General features: G+C 45.1%; 1 protein-coding gene across 2 annotated transcripts in view; it reads right to left on the reverse strand.

The window, feature by feature from the left end:
* FAM168A (family with sequence similarity 168 member A) overlaps positions 1-26,240 on the reverse strand; it is a 543,728-nt gene that overhangs the window by 448,201 nt on the left and 69,287 nt on the right. For both annotated transcript variants that reach the window (XM_085623317.1, XM_085623316.1), the window contains exon 2: positions 22,224-22,376. The gene's annotated coding sequence lies outside the window, so the exon portion shown is untranslated. The remainder of the gene's footprint in view (positions 1-22,223; positions 22,377-26,240) is intronic.

The following is a 26,240-nucleotide window of genomic DNA, read 5'->3' on the forward strand; positions in this document are numbered from 1 at the left end:
GTCCTTCTTTCCAGCTCCTGTCTGCTCCTCTGTCGAGGCTATGTGGGTGGGGCAGCAGTATTTCCTGGTTGGTGATGTCATCAGCCTGTTCCCGGAGCGACGCGGCAATTTGCGATTTCGCTATTACCGATTCGGTAATTGCTAATTCGGTATTACCGAACTCGCTATTAGCCAAATCTGTATTACCGAACTCGCTATTTGCTAGTGGGGCCGTTTGCGTGCCCCGCTATTAAGGAATCGGTAAATTTAGCGATTTTTAAGGAATCGCTAAATTTCACCGAATCTGTTGATGCATGCCAATTACCGATTCCTTAATGGCGATTCCTTATTTTTCGCTATTAAGGAATCGGTATTAGTTTGGTTGATGCATATGCCCCTATATTTGTATTTAAAGCAACATATTCTGACCTTTTCACCCAATATATTTTAGTAGATTTGAACTGCTGAAATTAGTCGGGAAAAACAGCAGAGGTTTGACAGTTATCCCATACTTTAGAATGCAAGTCCCTGTGCACAGTCCTGTCCCCATAGGTTCATTAACTTAACTCTCAGCTTGTAATGAGGGCCATTAAGTAAAAACCCTTCATAGGAACTAATTGCTCATTTTATGTATGGTAAAACAAAATTCATTTTTAGCTCCTGGGGATGGGTGTTGAAGCGGACATTCAGTGACGGGAGAGGACGAGGGATAGGACAGCAAGTACATGCCACAGTCTAATGTGGTGTTTAGTTACTGTGCCGTAATGGGTGTTTCATTACATAGTTTGTTATGCTGCTGTAATCTCCGAATTATTTATGATGGTTGTTCTTCCAGCTCCTGTTTGCAGTAAGCATGAATTTGAGTTTAGGAATATCCGCCAAGGGGATGCCCAGTCCATTTATTAAGGCTGCTGAGCCTGTTACTAAAGCCACAGTTGTTGGTTTTAATAATTCCGTGAATGCGGCTTGGCAGGGGATTATTTTTACAGTTCTCCCACTGGTATGCCTTGTGTGTTTCATGGCGGAGGCTTTGCCCCAGGAATTGGAAAAGGAGGAAGACATCTGAAAGCATTTTCCCTGCGAAGCGGGAATTTTTAGGTTCCTTTACGAGGTTTTGTCTCACTAGAGCCTGACACTTCAGTGAAGCGTTTCATTTAATTTAGTGCATGAGATGTTTGTTGAGGTATTACCTAGGCAACCACAACAGGCATCTTCAGAAGAGTTCCCAGGCCTCAGGACATCGGACATTGTTTCAGGTTACTCTGGGGCTTTCATAAAAACAACCACGAGCAGTCAAACAGCGTGCGCGCACAGAGGGAGCGAGCGTCCGAGCCTTAATAAATCAAGCGCGCCGTGGGAGACGCCATGCGCGTGCCCATCACCTGTCCGGGCGCGCACATGGTTTGTCTCCCTTCGCGAACAAAAGCAACGACAAAAGAGTCTCGCCAAGGCGAAGAGGCGTATGCGCTGCGTTCGCTAGGCGAGACCTAAAAACACAAAGGGGGCCCATCCTCTATTCTATGGTAGACTGATACTGTAATCTTGCACTCCAAATTACAGACAGTGAGGGATTCAGTTGTTACCTGGCGCATTACTGCCTCATCCTTCCCAAGGTTCGAAATTCCTAATAACCGCATGTTACCTAGCGAACATGGTGCAGGCAAACAATTGCGAATGAAGATAACTGAATGGGATAAGTCATGTTTTGCCTACAGAGGAATAAACCAGGAGACGGAATGAGGCCCTTTGTCTCTACAAGGACAACATTTAGAAATACGTCCTCAAAGATGGGGTTTCAGAACCTAGAGACACTCGTTTGCTGGATGATAAGGAAAACCTTTTCCTTCATAAGACATTCAAAGAATCTGAACAATAAGTAAAGAAAATTATCTTTCATAGGTGATATGCAAGCTAGCACTGAAAAGGTTTAGGAAATCAACAGGAAGACATATGTTGTAGAGTGGAGCATTACCCAAACTCTACAAGACTAAACAAAGGGATTTTTTAAGATCAACTTTTATAGGTTTAAAAAAAAAAAAAAAAGCCTAAACATAACAGGCACTAACAAATTCAAGTGGCCATGTGTGGGCATATTAGTCAAATTCTGTGGAGGAAAACTGCAAGAACACATATACTGAAAAAACAGACCATGCAGATCGCCTCCCGCCGGGAACTAGCAACAGTTCCTCCTCTTACACGCAGACCATAGCTTCAATCTGAGAGCAATGTTCCATACCTCACACCCACTCTGAGAACTGTGGCATCTTGTAGGATCGGAAATAAACTGCAATGAGAAATAACCCTCGTGAGATTTGAAACTCTTACGTGGCTACATAAGGGCGAGTACACCAGCCTGCATTTGATTTTTAATAACTCCCAGTGGGGTTTACAATACATATGTTTGTAAAAAGATGTACTTTCAGTTCATATCCATATGCTTTGATCTACACTGGGAAGTCGATCTTTTGCCAGTTACTTTTACGTGAATGGCAAAGATGCAGGAGGCAACTGTGGAAGAGGGCAGGAGCAGGGAGAGAGGCATTATGAGAAATTTAATTTAGGGTGCAGCAGGACATACATTTGTGGTTGGGATAGCGTGCATAGGACATGTCATGCCAATCACTACTGTATCTCACTAACAGTGTTGCCGCTTCAGAAGCAAATACATACCTTTCAACTAGTGCATTTCACTTGACTGCTGTCACAAACAAAACACAGTATACATGTGTGCCAGTACCATTCTAATTAAAGCACAGCACCCAGCATGGTGTCATTAAAAATCTCTGCCAGTTACATTCTGTTTCTCAGCATAGACATCAGAAATGTATGCTAAAGCGGAATGCATGGGGGATAAAATGCCATGGAGATTGCAAGAGGACTGACATTGCAAAGGTGTGCCACATACTTAAAAGAAGGAAGCCTACGTTATTGCTAAATTTGAGAACTTTAACTGGAAGGCTCATCAGGAGGGATAGTGTTCTCAGAAAAACGGCTGCACCTCTTTGCAGTCCTAGGTCTCTATCTCGTTTGTATACAGGACTGAACAGGGCCCGTATCTTTTCGCGCGTGTCCTCAGGATGAACTAACATATGGCCAGCCACGGGGCAGCTGGGCTGCCCTTGAACAGCTTCAACCGCAGAACCACCATCAGCAGCCTAGACACCTGGAAGTGATGTTGTATAAAGCAGCAGTTCCCATGGAGGTGGGTGGTGGTTGGTGGTATTCCGGGGGTCGGTGAGCAACCAGCTCTACATAAGGGCAAATAGAGTGCTGCAAGATTTGTTTAAAGAGGAAGCGCTATTCAAAGAGACCGTGCACAAGACAGAGGAGGCACTAATTAGCACTTCCCCTTTTGCTCTCTCACCCCAAAGGTCTGCGTCTTATGGTTTCTCTTGTTATCGCAATCCACACAACTGCTCAAGACATGGCTTCTATTGCCAACTTTGGCTAGACTGTAGTGATGTCATGGGGGTGGTGACAGAAGAGGCTCGCAGTAACACCATGAACACAGTCCCACAGTCCCATATCTTGAGGGGACTACAGCCAGTCCTGGGATTGGGGCTTATAAATCCAATTGTAAGTGTGGGACCAGGGCTTCCAGAATGTTTAGCACCTTTGGTTGAAAAAAAACACAACACTGGCATAAAGAAGTATATTTTACATCCACTCCAGAGGATATGACCCTAGGTTGTGTTGTCCATCTCCCAGATACCCACATGATCCTGCTTCCTGCTCTACAGTTTCCACTAAGCTCGCTTGCATCAGCAGCAAACGCTGAAAGCTAAAAAAGGGAGGTTTTTGAGAATGAGAAATTTGTGGGAGTTGAATATGAAGATGTTTTATGTATAGTTTTGGAAGACTGTGTAAGAAGGCTTCTGGCATCGCTGGCCAGTCTAAGCAGGGAGATCAATAATTTAACTGGTATGTAGTCTGCCTCAACCCACCCCTTCCCATAGTTACAATGCACGATGTCCAGGGTAGGAAATATAGTAGCGTAGGCGGTCTACCATAAAAAAGCTTCAGAAGCCACGGAGTAGGTCACTGTACTGTTTCTGGCTGTGCCGTACTGTTTTGTGTGCCAGAAGGAAGTGTGCACTGGGACTACCACTGCGATCCTGCTTCTAACTAAAAATTTAAGGAAAACAGGTTGGCTTTGCATATGCTTCTTTTTTGGTTTTTGCAACTTTTTGGGACGGGGGGGGGGGGGGGGGTGCTAGAGGGCACACAGCGTGATGGATGCGCATTAGTGCAGCTACGCAGGACCGGAACAATTATCGGCTGTAAATAGCGGCACCGAAAAATTGCCGAAAGTGAGTTATGGAGCGTCGGAAAGCTAGAGCTACAGATCTATGCTGAAATGAGAAGCGGTTCTTGCTGAATGCAGCCGAAAATTAACTTTGAAGCTACCGAGCGTGGAAAGCGAGAGGCAAGCTAAGATGGCGGCTGCTGGTTCTCCCTAGCTGACGATCGGAGCAACTATATACAGGCGAGATACCAGACGGATGTTTGGGCGAGTGATGGGGGTATACATGTACAGCAATGCGAATCAGCGATATCGACATCCTGCGGGAGCCCCCCCATGAGGCTGAGAAACGGGCTCCGTGAGCACATCCACGAGGCGGCTGCACGCGCCCAGGCAGGAGCACAATGGCGGCGCTGAGGCTGAAGGGAGGGTGAGAGACCCTGGTTAGACACGCGACCAATCATACTGGATCACCACGCTGCAGTGGCACCAGGCTGGGATACTGCCGATAACTGGCGACGACCTGCTGGCCTTTCAGACACACCTACCCAGCTACTTCTCTGACTGCAGAGTCAGCCAAGGCAACAGAGCACTAACCTGCGCAACACGCGGCCAGCCGACAAAGCCTTGCATCGCTGGACCTCACAGGGGACACAGAGGTGGCACAGGCCTGTCGTCTAGCACACCATACAGGAGTTGAATCATCATCTCCAAAGAATTATATATCGCCGCACCTAGCACCATGGGAAAACCGGAAAGCAGCAGCCTAAATTATTATTTGACATGCGCCACACGCCCAAGAGTACACAGGCCCTCTCAGATACTGAGCTCGACTCGGACCGTACCAGAGACCCTAAAATGGAAGCTACCCTTAGTGCCAGCCAACAAAGCTTGCAAGCAATCGAGGTTAAAATCGACAATCTCTCGCTGCGAGTAGACCACATGGCATCGAAACTGGACAAACAAGGCGAACGCCTTGACGCTGCGGAATTGCGCATCTCAGCGGTGGAGGATGAATCTAATGCTACAACGTCGAAATGTAACTCCATGGAAAAACTTCTGGAAATAATAAAAAATAAGAACGAGGACTTGGAAGCGAGATCGCGACGGAACAATGTACATATAATGGGCATACCAGAAAGTGCCAACACTGGGCACCTCGAAACGTACATAGACAACATGCTGAAGGATTGCTTTGGAGCAGACAACTACTCCCTATTGCTTATAATTGAACGTGTCATTGGCGCCACCACCACCCCCGGGAGCCCCAGCACGACCAATCATCGCCCGGGTATTAAATTATAGAGATAGACACCATATCCCGCCTGGCCCGTGAAAAGCAACGGATCACGTATCAGAACTATGATGTCTCCTTCTACCCGGACTTTACTCAGGTAGTGCAGACGGCCTGCAGGGAATTCACGGCGGTCAAGAAAAAAACTCAGGAAACTGGGCATACCCTATGACATGCTTTAACCCACAAGGCTGCGGGTCACCCACGACGGGTGGTCGGAAATATTACCCACACCGAAGGCAGTCCAGGAATTCATAAAGCACGCGCCTCCACTAAGCAGAAGCACAGGGAACAACCCCCCCCCCCGCCTCGCAGTCTGAAGGTGGTGGTAACTAGCCGTACACAGAATGTATATTGAACGGTAAGACTGTGACATTCCATACAAACTGTTAATTGACAATTAGTGGCCTCCACCGAGAGGTGTCCTCGGAACGATGGTAAGCTCCACAGCCTGGGACAATGTACACATCTGCATGTCAGAACTGTACGAATAATTGACATTCGCCGTCATGTATATGAGATGACATGGTTGATTCTGTTAATATTATACGATGTGTGGAGGCAGGTGGTTGCATCTGGCCATACCAGATTGTGACCCAATGGGCTGGGTGGGGCTGCCAACGCCACCTTTGTGAGCTGTAATGAGGCCCATATATTGTTGATGCCAATGTGGGCGCGATGTAGTATTATTTTATATATGCTGCTCCACAGAGGACAACTGGGATCATTTTACCAGCCATATAGCTTTCCCAGACAAAGCTATATGTTATGTTTTTGGTTTACAGGGTTATGTCTTCGGCATGATTGGGATGCTGAAGTGGGTGGGGAGGTAAGGGGGTGGTTTGTTTTCTCACACACAGACCTAGCAACTGGTAAATATAACACATGCACGAGGAATATTGAATGCTGCAGAGTTACCCATCAACATGCACCACTGTGCGCCTCCACTGCCCTATACACGAAACGCTGTACTACAACCTGATACTCATCCCATGATAGACAATAGAAAGAAAGCGTCCACATTGTGCATACTAACATGGAATGTTCGCGGACTTAATAACCCCAGGAAGATAAGACATACTTGGATAGGTACCGAATTTAAATTGCATTACTACAAGAAACCCACTTGACGAAATGTCTTAAATGCACGCTGGGCGGTAGATGGGCAGAAACAGCACTAACATCCTCCTATTCCTCCTACGCTAAAGGGGTCCTCATAACTGTGAAAAAAGGGACACATTTTGCCATAGATCACACAATTTCTGATGACCAAGGCAGATATATAATAGTCACAGGTCATATCCGCGGTACTAGTATAGGTATATTTAATACATATGGTCCCAATACGGATGACCCTGCGTTCCTCAGAGACCTCTGGAGCCAGCTAAGAAATTTGCCTCAAATGGAGGTACGCTGGGGCGGGGATCTTAATCTATCGCTTAATGAGGAACAGGACAGATCAGGAAAGACAAAAGAGCTCCATCAACAGGCAGTGAGAGTGGTGAAAGACGGTATGTCCGAATTTAGAATGTTAGATATTTGGAGACTTCATAATCCATGTAAACTCGAAGGCACACATACATTGGTGTATCACAATAGCTAGGCGCGTATAGATTATTGGCTGGCGACTGAAACTCCCAACACGTGGGAACGGGATGTACAGCATCTACCCAAGACACTATCTGACCACAAACCCACAGTGCTCTCACTAGATCTCCTACAATATGTCCCACCATATGTCCCTCCACCATTTATCTGGCGCTTCAACGCTAAGGCACTACTAGACCCCCTATACAACTCAATACACGAGGCCATTGTAGAGTATTTTGACATTAACAAAAAATCTATGTAAGACGCTGGTATATTATGGGAGGCCTTTAAAGCCACCATACGGGGCGTGTGCATTAGCACTAACGCGAGTATCCTGCGCGACATACGCACCCAATTAACTAAATGCAAAACTAAAATACGAGGCCTTGAGGTGGACTTTGAGCGAACACAAAATGCTGCAACATTAGGAGACATAAGGAATGCTTAACTGAATATCAAGGCTCAGCTGATAGTGAAATTCGATATCTATCGCATCCCCAGATTGTGCAAACATACGGGGAGGGAGTTAGACCAGGTCGCATGCTAGCACAGAAAATCTGCTAGCCACGCATGTTATCACCAGTATTAAAGATGCACAGGGAATACAACAGCATGCCACGACAGATATCCTAAAGGCCTTCATGGCCACATATGGAGAACTCTACGCATCATGGGACACTGCTAAAGTCAGGAAATCTTCAGCTACCTCGAGGATATAGCCATAGCTTGGCTCTGACAATCAGAGGGAATATCTAGCGCAACCGATAACAGTTGATGAAGTCACAGACACTATAAAATCACTCCTAAATGGCAAGGCCCTAGACCCTGACTGGTTTACTGGAGAATTCTACAAAGCGTATGCGGCCTTATTGAGCCCGTATTTGGTGAAAATGTATGGGGCTGCACACGACCAGCTAATCTTACCACCCACGCTACGACAAGCCCTCATAATAGCACTCCTAAAGCCTGATAAAGACCCTACTAGCTGTGACTCATACCGACCGTTATCATAACATACGCACATTGTTTGCCCTATCTCACCAACTCACCCCAGAACTGTAGGCGGTGGCAGTCTTACTAGAAGTGCCAAGGCATTTGATTGGGTTGAATGAAGAAGATGGGTTTCCCCCTGTGCTTACTGACATGGTTACGACTTCTATATACCAAACCGGTGGCACGAATAAAAGTCAATCTGCATGTTTCAGACACCATCCAAATACAACGTGGTACGAGGCAGGGATGCCCCCTCTCGCCGGTATTGTTTGCCATAGCTCTGGAACCCTAAGCATGCAAAATACGCCAAAACCATGCGACCGCAGCTGTGCAATTCCCTCAACGACCAATAGGCATATCACTGTATGCTGATGATATGGTACTAGATGTACATGAACTCCACATTCACTTATACCCCCTTCTGCGTGAATATAGCAAGTTCGGCAGACAATCAGGCCTCCAAATAAACTGGAGTAAATCCACAATACTCCCTCTTACAGATATTACCAAACCTAGCCCAACAGAATTCCCATTAGAATGGCAGCCAGACCCAGTCAAATATCTAGGAATCTGGGTTCATAGAGATCCCGAAGTGGTCATCAGAGGAAAATTATGGCACGGTAATCGCTAAAATTGACGAAAAAATAGATAGATGGATTTGTCTGTCGTTGGCGGATAGAATGTCCATTGTGAAAATGGTTATCCTCCCTAAACTATTATACCTATTCAACAATATCCTGATACCGCCTCCTGCATCGGTATTAAAGACTCTAACCGCAAGCATAACATGACTCATTAGGGCAGGAAAACTAGCCCGTATAGAACTACGCATATTGATTCTGCCCTATCACAGAGGTGGATTTGCAGTACCAGATGTACTGCTGCATTATCTATGTGTACAAGCGCAATATGCGCACTATTGGTTCTTCCCGGTACGATACATCCCACACACAGCTGTGGAAGACGGGGATGCCCATCCGATCCCTTTACGATGCATCCTACCACATCCACGTCCTCATATCAATAAGAATGAAATAAACACATTAAAAACCACAAACTTAGCCTGGCAACGTATGGGGAAACGGACACAAACTGCCACTCTACGCGCCTGCTCTGCCACTCCAACACCATCCGGCACCGTCAGTGACGCATACTGGAAATGGCATGTCCATATTACAGCAAGTTGGCATAACTAACATGGGTGACCTGTACAAAGGGCAAAATTATTGCGGATACTGATCTAAACTTCATCAGTAACCAGACGCTCCTCTTCAAGTTCACTTACCACAGGCTGAGGGGAGCTATTAAAGACCTATACGACACATTGCCAACAGAGCCCCCGACGCTGGCGGCGCTGCAAATGATCATTACCAACCCAAACAATGTACATATGGTATCCAAATTATATAAATTGTTACAAGATGATATTGCAGGAAACACTAATAAAGCCAGGGACCGATGGAGTGCCCAATTGGAGACACCGCTGCAGGAAGAGGAGTGGAACATTTGCTGTACGCCAACCACGTTGCTTACACCAAACGGCGCCTCATTCATTACAATTACATATATCAAGTGTACCACACCCCACTCAAGTTGCTAAAATTTGGATTGAGGATGGATGCAAGATGTGCCCGTTGTGGGGTAGATAATGCTGACTTCATGCACTTGGCATGGCACTGTACGAAAATAAACCAGTACTGGGAAGAAGTCACGACGACACTAAGTCAAATGTTAGAAACACAGATAGCCTGTACAGTGAAGGTCTGCCTATTGGGTATAATTGAAAAATTGAAATCCACGAAACGCAAACATTGCATTATAGCATTGCTGATGGCTAAACGGCGTGTATCCATGCACTGGGACAGTAAGCTGTCACCTAGTAAAAAACAATGGTTGACTGACCTTGTATACTGTCAAAATACTCTTAAAACATAGGAGGAAGAATTGTCACCTGCAGCCAGACCAAAGAACTACTGGCTGGCGTTATCTGAATATTGGAGATCTAACCCAGATGTGTTGTCCAATAACAGAGTAACTGCATATACTGTCTGGCGCGATCCGAATGCAACATATTCAGGTGTACTGTGCATTGCAAACGTTGTTCGTATGTGCTAATCATATTACATTACTGTGATCTGGGATGTTCATTTTGTGTTTGATTTGTTCTCATTGAATTAATCGTGATATGCATACCCTGAAAATTCTATAAAAAAAACAAAAAACAAAAAAACATTTTGGGACCTGAAGACAGGTGACAAATCTGCAGTGAGACTGCCTATGCAGGGAAGATGTGAAGGCAGTGACCAGTAAGACATCATAGTTAGTGCCTGAAGCATGAGGGTTTTTGCGACCACCTACTACAGGTAGGTCTATGCAAATGTTCGAAGAAGAGAAACATTCAAATCAAAATATGCACAACTCTAAGTATTTACTTTCCAACAGATTTGGATGGGGAGCAATCTCATGAAACAAGCAATGGAACAAAATCAAATATTTTTCTTAGACTTTTTATATCCACATAGCAAGACGCTTTGTAGTTAGATACCAGAGATAACATGGAACTTAGCAATGCACTGGATCATGACTATAGTCTGTTTCTTGGTCTACAAAGCGCTATGTGCCCCGTGTTTAGAAATATTGGTCCTTAACTTCTCACGGACGGTAGCGATGCAAAGGACAGATAGAATGGCTCAGAAAAGTCTACATTTTATATACAGCATTAGGGCTAAATGTCCACTAGTGCGATCCTAAGTCAGCATGAAATTGTTTGCAGGGAGGTATGACTCCATGTATATGAAATCATTCTTTGGCTTTGTGCCTGTGCCATATGTGGAAAAAGAACTGATGGACAGAATGCAGAACAATGTCATACATTCACCCCAGTACAAAGATCTGGGCCTAAATCCATCGTTTTTTTGCTCACCATGCCATTCCAGTTTGAACCCAGTCATAGGCAAATCAGTCTTGATCCTGTGCCCAATGGAAATAGTCTAGTCCGAACTGCCAGGCCAGGTCCTGCGTGGACTGGAAACAAACATCCTAGGACCGGTTTCGGGGTTTCACCCCTCATCAGCCAGGATAGTGACTCCAGTGGCATGGAGGGCACGGGACCCATGTCTGGGCATACCCGTACCACTCGGGGTGACAAAAGCAACAAGAACAATTGATGGACAGAATGCAGAACAATGTCATACATTCACCCCAGTACAAAGATCTGGGCCTAAATCCATTGTTTTTTTGCTCCATATGCCATCCCAGTTTGGACCCAGTCATAGGCAAATCAGTTTTGACCCTGCGCCCAATGGGACCAGTCCAGTCCAAACTGCCAGGCCAGGTCCTGCGTGGACTGGAAACAAACACTCTAGGACCAGTTTCGGGGTTTCACCCCTCATCAGCCAGGATAGCTGGACTCCAGTGGCATGGAGAGCACGGGACCCACGTCTCTCCCTTACTTACATTAAGTAGTGATAAGGGAACCATTGTGTTATCATTGCCTAATATAATAAACCAGTACCCAATTACAAAAGCAAAACCCATTAACTAGCTGTATCTGCTGAATTAATTTGTAGTATGAAAAGTTTTCAAGTCATGGGATCTGAACACAAATTGCACACTGCAGACAGCAAAAGTAGGAGAGGCTCTACCTTTATCTTGCTAGCAGAAACATTTTTCAGGCCTACTTGCACAAACTGAGCTTCAGTTCCACAATCATGGTCAACCAGCAACTTCAGTTTAGAGCAGGGGTCTCCAATCTTTTCAGTGATAAAAACTACGTATGATCAGTGAAAATCATTCCGAGCTACTATTATTATTAGCGTTGTAATAGTGATTACATTTGTGGCCACCATTTGCAAGAATACCAGCCGGGATCACCTCAGAGCATTATGCACAGTTGTCATCAGTTATGTAAAAAATACTTTGTCAATGTGGAATTCCTATACATGGGTAATGTATGACAGCCATAGCAGCATTGCCCCTTGCACCAACATAATATTAGTAATATGTCTCCCTAATGCCGTATGATATATCATCAACTATCAACATTAAATATATTTTGGAAATTCACCTATTTTTCTCCGAATATCAGCTTCCGAGTTCTGAAAATACATACATTTTCCACTTGAATACACAGTTTTCAATTATGATATGCATATATTTACTCAACCAAGTTAAAGCTTCTAATTTAGTAGGTGGAGCAACTTTTTGGAACACAAATATTTTTTTAACAGCGTCATTCATTAGTAAAGTACCTTCAAAAACTTTTTAAATATTTCCATTATTAAATGCATTTTGTCCGCTATGTCTCATCTTCTTCCGCTTTCAGAGCTTTTCTCCTTTGCATCTCTATTCATAAGATTTCTAAAATAAACCTTACCCTATGGTCCTTGCTTTCCTCTGGGCTACAGCCAAGAGATCTCTCCGCACATATGTAGGGTTTTATATTTCATTAATGTGATAAATGTTGCCATTCACCTCTTTCTGTCCTTTCCCTCTACCATTCCGTCCCTGTGTCTCTGTGCGCAGGCACCCTCAAGCGCTGTTGTTGGGCAAGCTATGCCCTTGGCAGGTGACATTTGATTCATTAAGTCATGAGGCGACCTCCTGTGAAGATTAAACGTGTCTTGTTCTCCACTACTATCGCAACAACATGCCCTACAGAATCACGGACGCAGGTGCTAGACCTAACCAAATACTTATTGAACGATAAAAAAAAAATTCTAGGCTGGATAAACTGCTCTGTAAACAACCCAAAACAGCTTTTTAGGCCTCGACAAGACAGTGCAAGCGCAGTCTCTTCAAGACATTTTGATTCCTATCAGTGGGCTAAGAGACCTCACATTGCTTATCACTGGTCTGCTTCACGGTTACTCTCATTTGCTTGCTTTTGATTAGTCAGCCACTGTAGGCCTCCTTACTCCTTGCATGTTTGTCCCTCCCCTGGAGCAGACATATTACTTGTGTCCACCCACTGCTCATTTTTATAGGCACTACTTTTTTCTTTGTGGTTCCGCACTCTAACAGAATGCATCTTTTTTCAGCTAGTTCTCTCGTAGTATACTTCTAGCCTGCCCGACTGCTTCGCTTACACGCCGTCTCTCAGTCTATTGTTGATGTTCCTTTGTCCCTAGCCTCCTTTTTTTGTAGCATGAACACAACTCGAAAGTACTGGAGTGCTTTACATGAGCATCAGCTACATTACATGAGGAGAAATGTATTTATTTAGTAGGCATGGGATGATAAAGTGATTTGCCCAAAATCACAGGATGGAGAGCCTACACCGAGACTCGAATCTGGTTCCCCTGTTCCAAACTTGGCAGCACTGACCCTTATGCCACATCCCTACTGTCCGTGTTGCCTTGTCTCCACCCCAGCTATATTGTAGGTAGGGTCGTGTGCTGTGTGCCCTGGGCAGAGTACGGCCCATATGAAATAGTCAGGCTGTTGTCTCAGGAGAGAACCCTCCAGTCACTCCTTGCTTGAGAGCTCCTCCGCCTACACACTGTTTATATTGTACCAACATCCACTCCTGGCTCTGAAAGATGGATCGCAGAGACAGAGTTGCGATGGATGGATGTTCACCATCCAAAGAGGTTACTTTCCAGGCTAATCCAGGTGCACTCAGCCCCGTGCGAGCCCCCTTATGGCTTGCACACAGGAGAGAGAGTCCACTTCAGCTCATTCGAACCCGCCTGCTGCTGCAATGGAAAGGCACTTGCAGATCTGTGCGTGTCCTTTCTGCACTATGAGAGCGCCAGCAGTTATCAGTGTACGCCGTTTCGAGCACAAGGGCACCAGCAAATATGTGCAAGCCCTGCGCCATCAAGGGGCATATTGTACATATTGAAGTCTTGCCTCTGCAGGAACAACAGTGTCTATTTTATTTCTGGCATAAGGGCTTAAAGCAGTCCAGCAGCATCTTTTTCTTTTTTTTTTTAAACTTATCACCACCCCCTACGGTTTCTTAGCATGTCCCGGTTTCTTCTCCATCTCCCACCAGTCGTCCAGTCCCAGTTTCTTGTTCTTCTCCCATCCACTCCTTCTCTTATTTACCTTATTTCCCAACCCCTCCCTATTTTGTCTCGCCCCTTGTCTGTTTTTTTCGCCTCCCTTGTCACCCCTCCATTAACCAACCCCACCAGATTGCCAAAGCCAATAGCTCGCCCATGGGCAAGACCTATTGGCTTTGCCAATGCTTATTTGACGTGCTTTCTTCATACCAAAGCTAGATTTAGCCACAGAGATTATTCAAGCAAGTTTACACACTTGCTGCTGGGATCTGTGCCATCAGGGCCAACACAGCCCTTCATTTTTCTGAAATCTGTTAACTAAATTAGGTAATAATAGCTCATCATTTACAGCGCTACAAAACGCATAAATGCAGAAGTGCTAAATCAAATAAGTTCCTATTTTACAGTAAATGCAAGTGTGAAATCACTCCATCCAAAACACTTTTTTCTTATTATATTCTCTTTTTTATATCACTTGTCACCTGTAATACAAAAATGGCAGAGTTCCTCTAGTGTAATAATTTATTACAGCTAAAGTTGTGACATAACAATGCCTGTTGTCAGAGTCAGTAGACAATATGAGAGGCAAGGTAATGACTAGAACAGCAGCTGCTGACTGAACAAAAAGGGAGAGAGAACTATTGAGCTCTGTTCCTTCAGAGCACGTTTCTCTTTAAATTAAAATATTTTGGCTGAAAATTAGACATATCAAATCACCTTTATTTATTGTGTGCTAAAAAATGCCAAATAACAATTCTATATGGAAGTTCTTTACAAAATGCTGTGATCTTATCTGCAGGTTACCACACATTTTGAAAGTGGATTACTGCTAACTGCTTAAAGGGACCATCCGATGAATAATGTAAAAAAAAGCTGACGTCAAACATTCCAGAATGCCTATTGTTGCTGAATGTTTTTGGACTAGCAACCAGAGCTGTTTTTCCAGTGGCAAAATACAAAACAGCCTATTTAGGGCTGCCAGACGACTTTAAGGGCTAAATGTACAAAGCCATTTAGCATTTCTTAATGCGCCGAATCGCTATTTCAGCCAGTTAAGAAATGCTAAATGGCCTTTTCAGATGTACAAAGGCCCGTTCACGGTCGCAATTTGCGATTTCTACCCAGTAGAAATCGTAAATTGCGACCGCGATTTAGGAATAGCAAAGAGGGATTCCCTATTTGAGATTCCTAAAGCACATGTACATAGCATTTCCTAAATGCAAATTGGGCATTTAGGAAATGCAATTACCATCAACTTCAAGTCGATGGTAACCATGTGCAACATTTAAAAAATGCATTTAAAAATGTGACATGAAGCGCACATAAGACCTTGGGGCATATGTGCACTCGCATGTGCACCATGCATTTCGGGGTGCCTCTAGGAGGCCTTTAGGCCTCTGGTCAGGATATTGCTCTCCCGGCGCGTAGCTCCACCGGGAGTGCCTCTGCCACCAGCGCCCACCACTGACCGCAGTTCGAGGCCCTGTGCCTCGCTCCGGTCTCCTCGTTAGCCTGCTCCTCTTCTGCGCTGCTTTTTCCTGCCTATCTGCCTTTATTTTTATCCTTTTCGCCTTTATTTTTTACCTTGTTTTTAGCCCGTTTACCTTTATTTTGATCCTTTTTCCCTTTATTTTAAGCCTCGTTACTTTTTCCCCTTGGTAGCTTCCTTTCACTTTTTGCAGTTTTTCCCGCCGCTGCTGCCCCCGCGGCCCCGGCCCCCTCCCCCTCCCGTGTGTCCTAGCTCCCGCCACCCAGCTGTCCAGCCCTCCCCCGACCCCTACTTAATGGCGGCCGTGCCGCTGGCACGCCAAAGGCAAGCCCGTCTGCGCCCGTTCGCGACCCGACCGAGACCAGAGCCAAGGACTCTGGTCCTCCGACCCGCCAACGCTACAGCTCCTCTGCCCTCCACGCACTCAACGCTGGCAAGAACAAAAATTGCAAGCTTTCCTCACCTATCCACACCCACGGACCCTTCACCACGCCCACTCCCTCTCTTTCGCCAAGACCCAGGACCCACCTCCACTCTCCAGCAACAACTCCATCACACCCCAAACCCTGCAATGCATCCTCAACGTCCGCTCCCTCTACAGACATGCCGCAGAAATCTGGGACCTCCTCAACAGCACCACACCCAACATCGCATTCCGCACGGAAACCTGGACGAACGCCGCCTCAGGACCCGACACCACAATCACCATCCCCAAAGGCTACAAGATCATCCGGAAGGACTGCCACGGAGAAGGTATCGCCATCACCCACAAGTCCAACCTCCGACTGAGCACCTACACCAAAGGGCCCACAGGCCTGATGGAACACCTCCACTTCAAGATACAGACCAACCCGATCACCACCCTCCGAGGCACCCTCATCTACAGACCCCCCCAGACCCCGCGCACATTTCACTGACTCCATCCCCGACATCATCACCCCGCAAGCCATCTCCTCCACCGACTACACCCTGCTGAGAGTCCTCAACTTCCAACTTGACAACCTCCAAGACCCAAACTCCACCGCCCTCCTTGACAACCTCCTGAACATCGGACTCATACAGATCGTACCAGAACCCACGTACTCAGCAGGACACACCCTCGACCCCATCTTTATATAAGGAAACGCCATCACCTTCAGCCACACCTCCGAACTCCCATAGACTGACCATCACTTCGTTCACTTCACCTTCAAAACCAATCACCCGCAAACATCTACGCCAGCTTCAGGGCAGGAATTGGAACAAGATCTTCCACGACCAGCTCACCACCTACCTCAGCAGCTTCACTCCCACTGCCATGGACGACAACTCAACCAATGCCGCCCACACCCCACACAACTGGATCACCGACTGCGCCAACACCATCGCCTCCCTCAACAAAACTACCAACCCACACGCCAAGGGAACCAGCTGGTTCTCCACCGAACTCCAAGAAACCAGACGAACCTGCAGACGCCTCGAAAAGTTATGGAGGAACTCCAAAACCACAGCAGACCATGAAAGCAGCCACCGACGCGCACAACAAGCTCATCAGACACTCAAGGAAGAAAGCACTCCAGGACAGAATCTCCACCCACGCACACAACAGCAAGGAATGCTTCGGAATCATCAAAGAGTTTGCTCAACCCAAACACTGAGACAACAGACATCCTACCGTCACAGGACCTCTGCGACAGACTCAGCTCCTTCTTTCACCTCAAAATCAAGACCATCTATGATGACTTCGACAACGACAACCGATGTGTGGAATTTACACCCACCGTTCCCCACACCACACATCCGACACTTGACAGCTGGACCGCCCTCACCATTGAAGACATCCTGAAGACTATGAAGTCAATCCACTCCGGGGCCCCCACAGACCCCTGCCCCCACCACATCAACCACAGAGCCGCAGACATAATCGCCCCAGAGCTTTGATGAATCATCAACCACTCCTTCGAGACCGCCTTCTTCTCCGACGACTGGAAACACATTGAGATCAAACCTCTCCTGAAAAAAACCCCATCGGCAGACCCCACCCACCTCAAGAACTTCAGACTGATCTCCTTATTGCCGTACCCGGCGAAAGTCATTGAAAAAGCAGTCAACAGCCAGCTCGCCTCCTTCATAGAAGAAAACAACATCCTAGGCTTCTCCCAATCAGGCTTCAGGAAAAACCACAGCACCGAAACCGCCCTTCTCGCCGCGACAGACTACATCTGCTCCCTCCTTGACAGAGGAGAGACTGTGGCCCTCACCCTCCTGGACCTCTCCGCAGCCTTCGACACAGTCTCACACAGCACCCTATCCTGCAGACTCCACAACGCTGGGATACGGAACAAGGCCCTCAACTGGATCCGCTCATTCCTCTCTGGTAGAACGCAGCAGGGCAGACGCCCACCCTTCCTCTCGGACCCCACTACGACCACCTGCGGAGTCCCCCAAGGATCCTCCATCAATCCCACCTTGTTCAGCGTCATGTCACCGCTCGCACATATCGTCAGATCATACGGCCTCAACATCATATCGTATTCAGACGTCACCCAACTCATCCTCTCCCTACCCAACATCTCCAGACACAAGTTTAAGGAAGGAATGGAAGTAGTTGCCAGGTGGATGAAGAACAGCTGCTTATAACTAAACACAGACAAGACTGAAGTACTTATCATGGGTCCACACCTAAACGCCTTGAACGACACCCTCACTAACCACGCATGCAACCTTGGAATAATCCTGGACTCCGAACTCAAAATGAACCGCCAAATCAACACTGTCACTTCCTCCCGTTTCCACACCCTCCACCTCCTACGAAAGACCTTCAACTGGATCCCCCTTGAACACAGGAAAACCGTCACCCACGTCCTCATCAGCAGCAGACTGGACTACAGCAATGCACTCTACGTCGAGATCAACAAGAACCTCATCTGCAAAATCCAGAACGTGTAGAACGCCTCCGTCAGACTAGTCCTCAAACTACCACGCCACTGCCACATCACCCAACACCTGCGGACACTACATTGGCTCCCCATTGAGAAGATAATCACCTTCAAACTTCTCAGCCACACCCACAAGGCCGACCACAACGCTGGACCTGCCTACATGAACCACTGCCTCTCGTTCCACGCACCCCAAAGATCCCTCCGCTCAGCCCAGCTCTCCCTTGCCACGGTACCACGCATCAAGAAGACCAGAACAGGAAGGCGTTCTTTCTCCTTTCTCGCAGCCAAGGCTTGGAACACCCTCCCTCTCCACCATCGACAGACAGCAGCACTCCCCAGGTTCTTGAAGGACCTCAAGACCTGGCTCTTCGACGAAACTCCAAGAACATCCAGGAGCCAGCGAGTGCTCCTCCCCTCCCCACCCAGTACCTTGAGACCCTTTCGGGTGAGTAGTTGCACTTAACAAACCCTTGATTGATTGAGGCACCCATGGGTTTGGATTTCCAAAATTGCGATTTCCTATATAAGAAATGCAAACCATTTTCTAGGTTACCCATAGGTGGGAATGCAATGGTATTTCCTATTTGCAATTCCCTTTGTAGGAATCGCTATTAGGAACTCGCAAAATCAGTATAGATCATTTTGCATTTTCTAAATGAGCGATTCCTGCGGAATTGGTATTTAGGAAATGCAAAACACCATCTTCGTACACCTGGCCCTTAGTCACCAGGCCATAGTTTTCACTCCTTGACTTTCAGATAACAGACAATAGCATTCGGGGAGCTGTGGTAGTTCACGGACACACCTGAAGACACCGAATTGCGAAAGAAAAGCCCAGACTGGACAAGTTGTGTCCTAATGACATGGAGCCATCAGGTAAGACTAAATATTGTGTAATGTTTATTTTCATATTGCGTATTTCACCTTTATCTTACATATATCTACTAGCTGATGTTGTTCATTAAAACGAGCAAGAAAATAACATTCAAAGCAGGATTGAGGGGAGGGAGAAGGTTTGTGTGTCAATGTATTAGAAGAACTAAAACATCCCTACTGGACATTGGGAATCTCGTTGACTTTCCATGACCTTTTAAAGGAATGTAACCTTATGCTGTGTTCTTCTATTTGGCAACCGAACTAATCAGTGCCTAGCAGAATTATACTTACAGTAAATGTAATATGTAACTTATTCAGTGGTAGGCTTTAGCCCACACATTGTGAGGTCCTTTATGGATTGGAAAGCCTGACGTCACACATATAAAGCGCACCAGTTAAATATCCTTTCCCAGGAAATCCCCCTGCAGGGACAGGCATGAAGTCAATTAGAAAGTGATCTCTTCAGGGGAGAGGGGGCGGGACATGCAAATAAATGTCTCAAAAGGCGGTTTCAAATTATTTACATAATTGGGCTGCAGGGGTCTCCTGACAGCAGGTACCAAGGCATATCTGTCTTGAGAGCAATAAGGACAGCAGTGCTGTACAACATCTGGTGACCAGGGTTCTGCCTGTAGGCGAGTTTGTTATCAAAATGCAGGGGATGGTCTCAGTGCCTACTGCAGCACACGCATACAAATAAAAAAGATAAAAGTGCTGCAGCATGAGAATGCTTAGGTTTCATCATGCAATCTAGTAGCTTTTGTGCTATTTTTTTGAAATACCGTAAGTAAAAAGTAATTCTGAATGAGATGTACACGACGCCTACCCACAGGCCAAGCCAGAAGTTAGGTGACAGCTGCACCACCAAGTCAGACCTAAAAATCCATGTAGGTTAATGACTGCCCTCCTCCTAGCTGTGCTGTTACCACATAAATATCTAGTTGTACGTGGCACTTTAATAGCATTCCATTGTCTTGCGTGTGCCCCTGAAAGTTCAAGCTTATGCCGCTGGATGAAAAAAATATATATATATATCACAGCTGGGCAAGCACTTTTTTGTGGAAGCAGACAACTTCTGCCCAATCACAAAGTGTACTCCAGACTCCCAAAATGTGGGCAAAACCAAAGCCCCACTCCTGGTGATGCTCACATACTTGTCCGACAACAGCTGTGCTGTCAAGCCAGACCATAAAAAGTGAAACCTTAAATAAAAAAACTTCATCACAACAGTGCTAGCTTTATTCTGCTTGTATGACCACAGGCAATCTTCTGCTCAATGCCATCTAAACCTACACTCTTGAACCACTAAAAGGCGTTCCTCACACTGTTACAAATGCGCCAAGAAGACGATCATGTCACTCCACGCCGGTATCACTTTCAAAACTAGCTGCATAAACTACAAAGCCATAGCAAACTTTACATACCTCGAGCAAAAAGTAACCACCTCAGGTGCTTACCACCAAACCAAGAGTAAGCACAACACCAACCTAGACATAAAGCAATTCAAGAAGGAAGACACAGGAAACACCTTTCCTTCTGCATTTCTTAACGGATCACATACACATCCTGCATTAGGAGTCTACCTTAACTGCTCCACTGTTAACGGCCACTGGTCTTTTTGTATGGCTGTCACCCTACCCTCTGTGGGTTGAGAGGTTACCAGGAGCAAAGGGTGGGGTGAGCTGTAGATTCTGCCTTACTTAGAATCCAAGATGGGCGATTGCCGGAGAGTCAGCTGAGAGCGAGGAGATTGATTTGCTCAGGAAGTGAAGAGGCTGTCTGTGAATCATGTCAATAGTTGGGTTGGCTGAGACCACTGGTGACTAAAGGCCCACAGGTAAGGGGTTGTTTAATCACACAACTTAGCAGTAAATTAATAGGAACCCTGACAAGCCATTGCTTCCTGTGCCGCACCTGGGCCAGAGGCTTGGAAGCTGATCCCAATGTGGGTCTGGCTGCAGTGAATGGAGACCATGTTTACCTCTGAAGGTATCAGCAACAGAGGCCATAAGGGTGAACCCATTCCTGAGACATACTGAAAACACATGAATAGTATCTAAACAACTGTAACACTGTGTAGAAATGAAAAGACTGAGACACTGGATGTTTGTCTTCAAAGAACAGATCAACAGTAGAAGAGCTACCCGCAATCAAAGGACTGTTCTTCTCATGTCAGAGATAAACTATCTTCGAAAAGTGATTGCACGCCATAGTTAAAGCCGTGGTGATAAATAGTAGTTGTCTGTTTCGTGTGAATTGTGCACTTAATTGGACATTTGATGAATCTTAAACTATATTCAGTTTTTTCCACTGTGAATGCACCCATGGATCAGGACACTTGACACCATATTCTAGCAGGGTTATCCTACAGTGCACCGATGCTTGGTAGGTAGAGGCACTATGGGTTAACAAGTGGAGATAGACGGACACTAGAAATTGCCACAAAGGTAGTTGTGGTGCAATATTTTTAGGGTTACCCAGAAAAGTGGTGCCAGATGGCGCAGGGTCCTCATGCACTTTAGGCCTCCTGGTACTGGGAGAAAGGACAGCAGGCAGAGTATTACAGGTGAACACAAAACAGGTCTATGAAACCTCAGGATCACAGAGGGACAAAAAACAGGCACTACCACATATAAATACACGGATATTCATGATAACAGAATAATATAGAAAATTGGATTTCCCTCAAAACCAATTTGCCTAGAAACCATTAAATACCATGCAAAGAACAAACCTTTCATTTCAATGAATTGATAAAATTTTGATCAGATGAGACAAGACACTTAATACAATGCCAAGTAATATACATTCACATATAGAAGAATTTTACCTCTTTGGTGAACTGCTGCTTTCTCTATCGTTCGACGGAGTGCCTGTTATGAACAGTGAGGAGAAGCTATCTGGATCTCAAGAGGTTGACGTGGCGTGAAGAGATCCCTTCAGATTCAACCTTTTATATCAGTAGCAGCTGCACAAGTTGATCCTGTGTGTGAGAAAAATGAATTTCATTCTGGGTTTGAATGTACACAAAAAAGATAAAACTCATTGATCCAAACAGAAAGTCTGTCATCAAGATGCATAGGTTAAAACTTCACAAACATCTTTAAGGATTGGATAACTTGCACCCAATCAATCCGGCTTTATTTAATAGGCCGATCCACCTCTTAAAATCTTCGTACATTGTAGTGTCTACAACACCAACTTGACCCTCAAATTGAAATGGCAAAGATATTTGTAGATACAACACAAGCATCCAACTTGCTTGAATGGAAGTATTGGTTTACATTGCTGGCTAGCCTATGGTACAGTGAGTTATTTAGTAGGTGGGTTAAACTCTTCTACTGGGACTCCACATCCTCATACAGTAAAACGGACATCAAATCACCTAGCAACTGAGGCTGACTCATTAAGTCAATGCCACCTAGCCACAGTCATCGGCACGCTCTTCAGTTGACCTAAGGGGGCCACTGACACAATCAGCTGAACAAGCTGGGCTTGACAGACCCTGGTGGTCCTCTGGGCCCCCAGCCTACCCCTGACATCCAATCCAGCTAAACCACCAACCTGTGACTCCAAGGCGTGTGAACAATTAACTAATCTACATCTGATGGCTACAGCCAAACAAAACATTCAGCGACAGCTTTTCTCGACATGACACTGCCCTCCAATACATGCTTGTTGGGCACAGGAACTAAAAACACTGTCAGACATTGTGACACACATAATCCCTCAGACAACACATACTGCATTGCTGGTGTGTGTGTGAAAAGCTTCCCCCACAGTAATGTAAGCGGTGACACTACTGGCAAAGCAGAGTGGTGATTCACTGGGGTCACATTTATCCGCATACCGGTGTAACAAAGGGAAGTTGTTGACTGTGTAATGACAGTCTTGTACAAAATGTTATGCGAAAACCTTAATAAAAAAAAGTATTGGATAAATCAGTTTTAGCTTTCTTCAAATACAAGACTTAGGTTTTAGGGTCAAGTGTTGATGATGAGAGCATGGTTCCTTAAATGGGACTTCTGCTGCTTAGTTGCAGGACTTCAGTTCAAATCCGGTCCTATTATATTCTTTCCAAACATCGATACATATACCACCAAAACAAAAACCTGTTTTATTGACCGTGGGCAACTTGCCAGTGTTATAAAAGGTCCCCTTTAGAGATTCCTGCCTTCCTTAGCAAACAATTTTATGGATTGTAGGACTTCTTGGTTATATTTTGCTAGCGTATATTTAGACATACAAATAAAAACCCAGACTGTGTGAGTGTGGTCAGAAACAGTTAGACATTTTTTGCTGATGACCTAAATTTGGGACTTTTTTTCGATTCACACAATATTTCAGGAGTACTGGGAATTGTGACATTCACTAATTTGTAGCGACACTTCTATAATTATTAGGAGAATGTCAGGTTACTCACTTGCAAAAGCCTTTTCTCACACCCTATTGAGTAAATGTGCCACCAAAGTTCAAATGCACTTGATAAAAAAACAAAAAAAATTCAGCACGTAGAAAAGTGTTTTTCTAGAGAAACGCCTTACTTACATCCCCACCAATGCTGGGCATGTTTCCTCGCCGTAACTAACCTGTAAAGGGACGGACTTCTGCTTTTTTTATGAATTAATCTCTGATCATATAAGAGTAGAAATTTTGTCCCCAAATGTTAGGAGGTACCTAACTTCTTAGAAGATTGCGGGTGTTGACTTATTTAGGCAAGCATCCCCATCCTGGAACACTGACATCCCGCTCCTGCGGAAAAAATCTCCAACGCCATACCGGGATAGGTTTATGTTGTACAAGCGTAAATTCAAGTTTTGTGAATGCGACATATGAATTTACACCCGCAAATTGAGGAATTTGCACCCCTACATTAAACTTGGATACAGAAATAACTTGGTGAATCAGGCCCATTCTTCTTGTATTGCATCTGGCACAGCAACATCAATATTGAGCAATTGTCACAAATATTATTCTTCAGAGAATCAACACTTACTTTTTAAAGCAATTTTTAAGCATCAGGTGTTATTGTTGATACTCTAGACTGCACCTTTTTGGCGCGCAAGCTCATCATATATACTTTTGATATTTCTATGAACTAATTTGGTTAACCCTGGTGAACCCCTTGTCCTCATCTCCTAGTACTTCCTATGCATAGCTCTGATGTCCAGAAAGAGCTGTATAAAAAGCAAAAAATAATACATAAATCATCTTGCTTTTCATTAGAGAATAGATATTCTTTTCAAAGTCCGGGTCTTGAGTGAATATCACTCTCCGCCAAATCTTTAGATTAACGTAGGTGTGGATTTTGTTCCTTAGTGCTTCATTGGGTTCCATCTAAAATGGGGTTTTCTGCATTCAAATTTAAAATACTTTTGTTATTCAGCAGCACTCGAACATTTATGCTGGTCACTTGGGCATGTATCACAAACTAGTTCACTCTTTCCTGGTCCTTTCCTATGCGGTTTACCTGTACCTATCATACTGCATTACTTATAAGGCAATACAAGCAGGTACATGCAGAAGGCAAATTTTGGTAATGATCAGTCATTTGGGGGGGGGGGGGGTTTAGTTGGCGCAGATTGCTGCAGGATTTGCTATCTCCCATAGCTATATTCTAAGAAAAGAGACCAATTCAGATTGGTTCAACCAATCTCACTGCCATCTCGTCAACCAGTCAGAACGTGTCCCACATTTAGACTACTGCAACTGGCTGTTGGTAGCCATTCAGAATAGCTGGCCCACCTACTTCCGCATTTTTTCCCACTGGGAACAAACATTATGAACTGTGGGATAACATGTGCAAAAGTTGGTATCTGACCGGTTTGCTTTTTAGCTGTAATTTTCAACCAAGGCTAATTTCAAGTACCAGGGCACAAAGTAAACGAAGGATGAACCAAACACAGAAAAACTAATAAGTAGGGCTTCCAGATTTCAGTTTTTACAGATAAAAACAGGCAGAACACAATGTGTTTCCAGTCTGTATTTATTTGTAAAAGCAGAAAAATACAGAAGTGTGCTTCTTGTGAGTGGTTCTCCATGCTGTCCTTCCTGAATTCCAGGCCAGCAGCTGGGCAGATAGAGAGCGTGAGGAGTTAAAAACAGGAAGAGATTTCCTCAAATACAGGCATATGTTAACATATATTTGTATATAATGGTAATATTCACATGTTGGTGTAGTGTTTTGGTATATTTGGCTGCTTAATTTGCTAAAACACAACATGCATCATTGTACAAATGCATGTTTATTAGTTAAATAAATGTTGAAACATACCACTTTCAGACTATTTTGGCTCAAAACACAAAATAAATATAGATAAACACCAGTAAGGTGGCCCAAAAATGGATTTGGATAAATACAGATAGAAATGTTAGAAAACAAATTCCATAAAACCAGGAGCCCTAATAATAAGTAATACCCGTTTCAAACTGGAAGAAGGAGCCAGAACTCACCATCAGGTAGCAAACTGTCTGAAGTCCAAAATGGATAACATAATGCTATAGTGTGATTATTTTGGGGAATGTTTACCTCTGAGTGAAGTACTTCGCCTGTAGCAAAGAGCATAGGTTTCAGTAGAGTGGTAAGGTCATATCCTTTGAGGGTTCTGTCCACTGCCAGTTGAGCCCTATTATCATATGTATCCAGACCAGGGTACAGTTTGTCCACGGCAACTAATAAACGCTCCTAATGGAAAACTATACCCATGAACAAATGAACTTCTTGGTGGTGCCCTCCCCTAGCCCTTTCACTTTCACTTTACCAAGGACAAGGAGTCCAGATCAACTGGAGACCAGAAGGTTCTATACATGTGAAATCAATCAAATGTGCCTTCTGCTACATTCGTTT

The sequence above is a fragment of the Triturus cristatus genome, chromosome 8, assembly GCF_964204655.1.
Source record: "Triturus cristatus chromosome 8, aTriCri1.1, whole genome shotgun sequence".
NCBI lineage: Eukaryota > Metazoa > Chordata > Amphibia > Caudata > Salamandridae > Triturus > Triturus cristatus.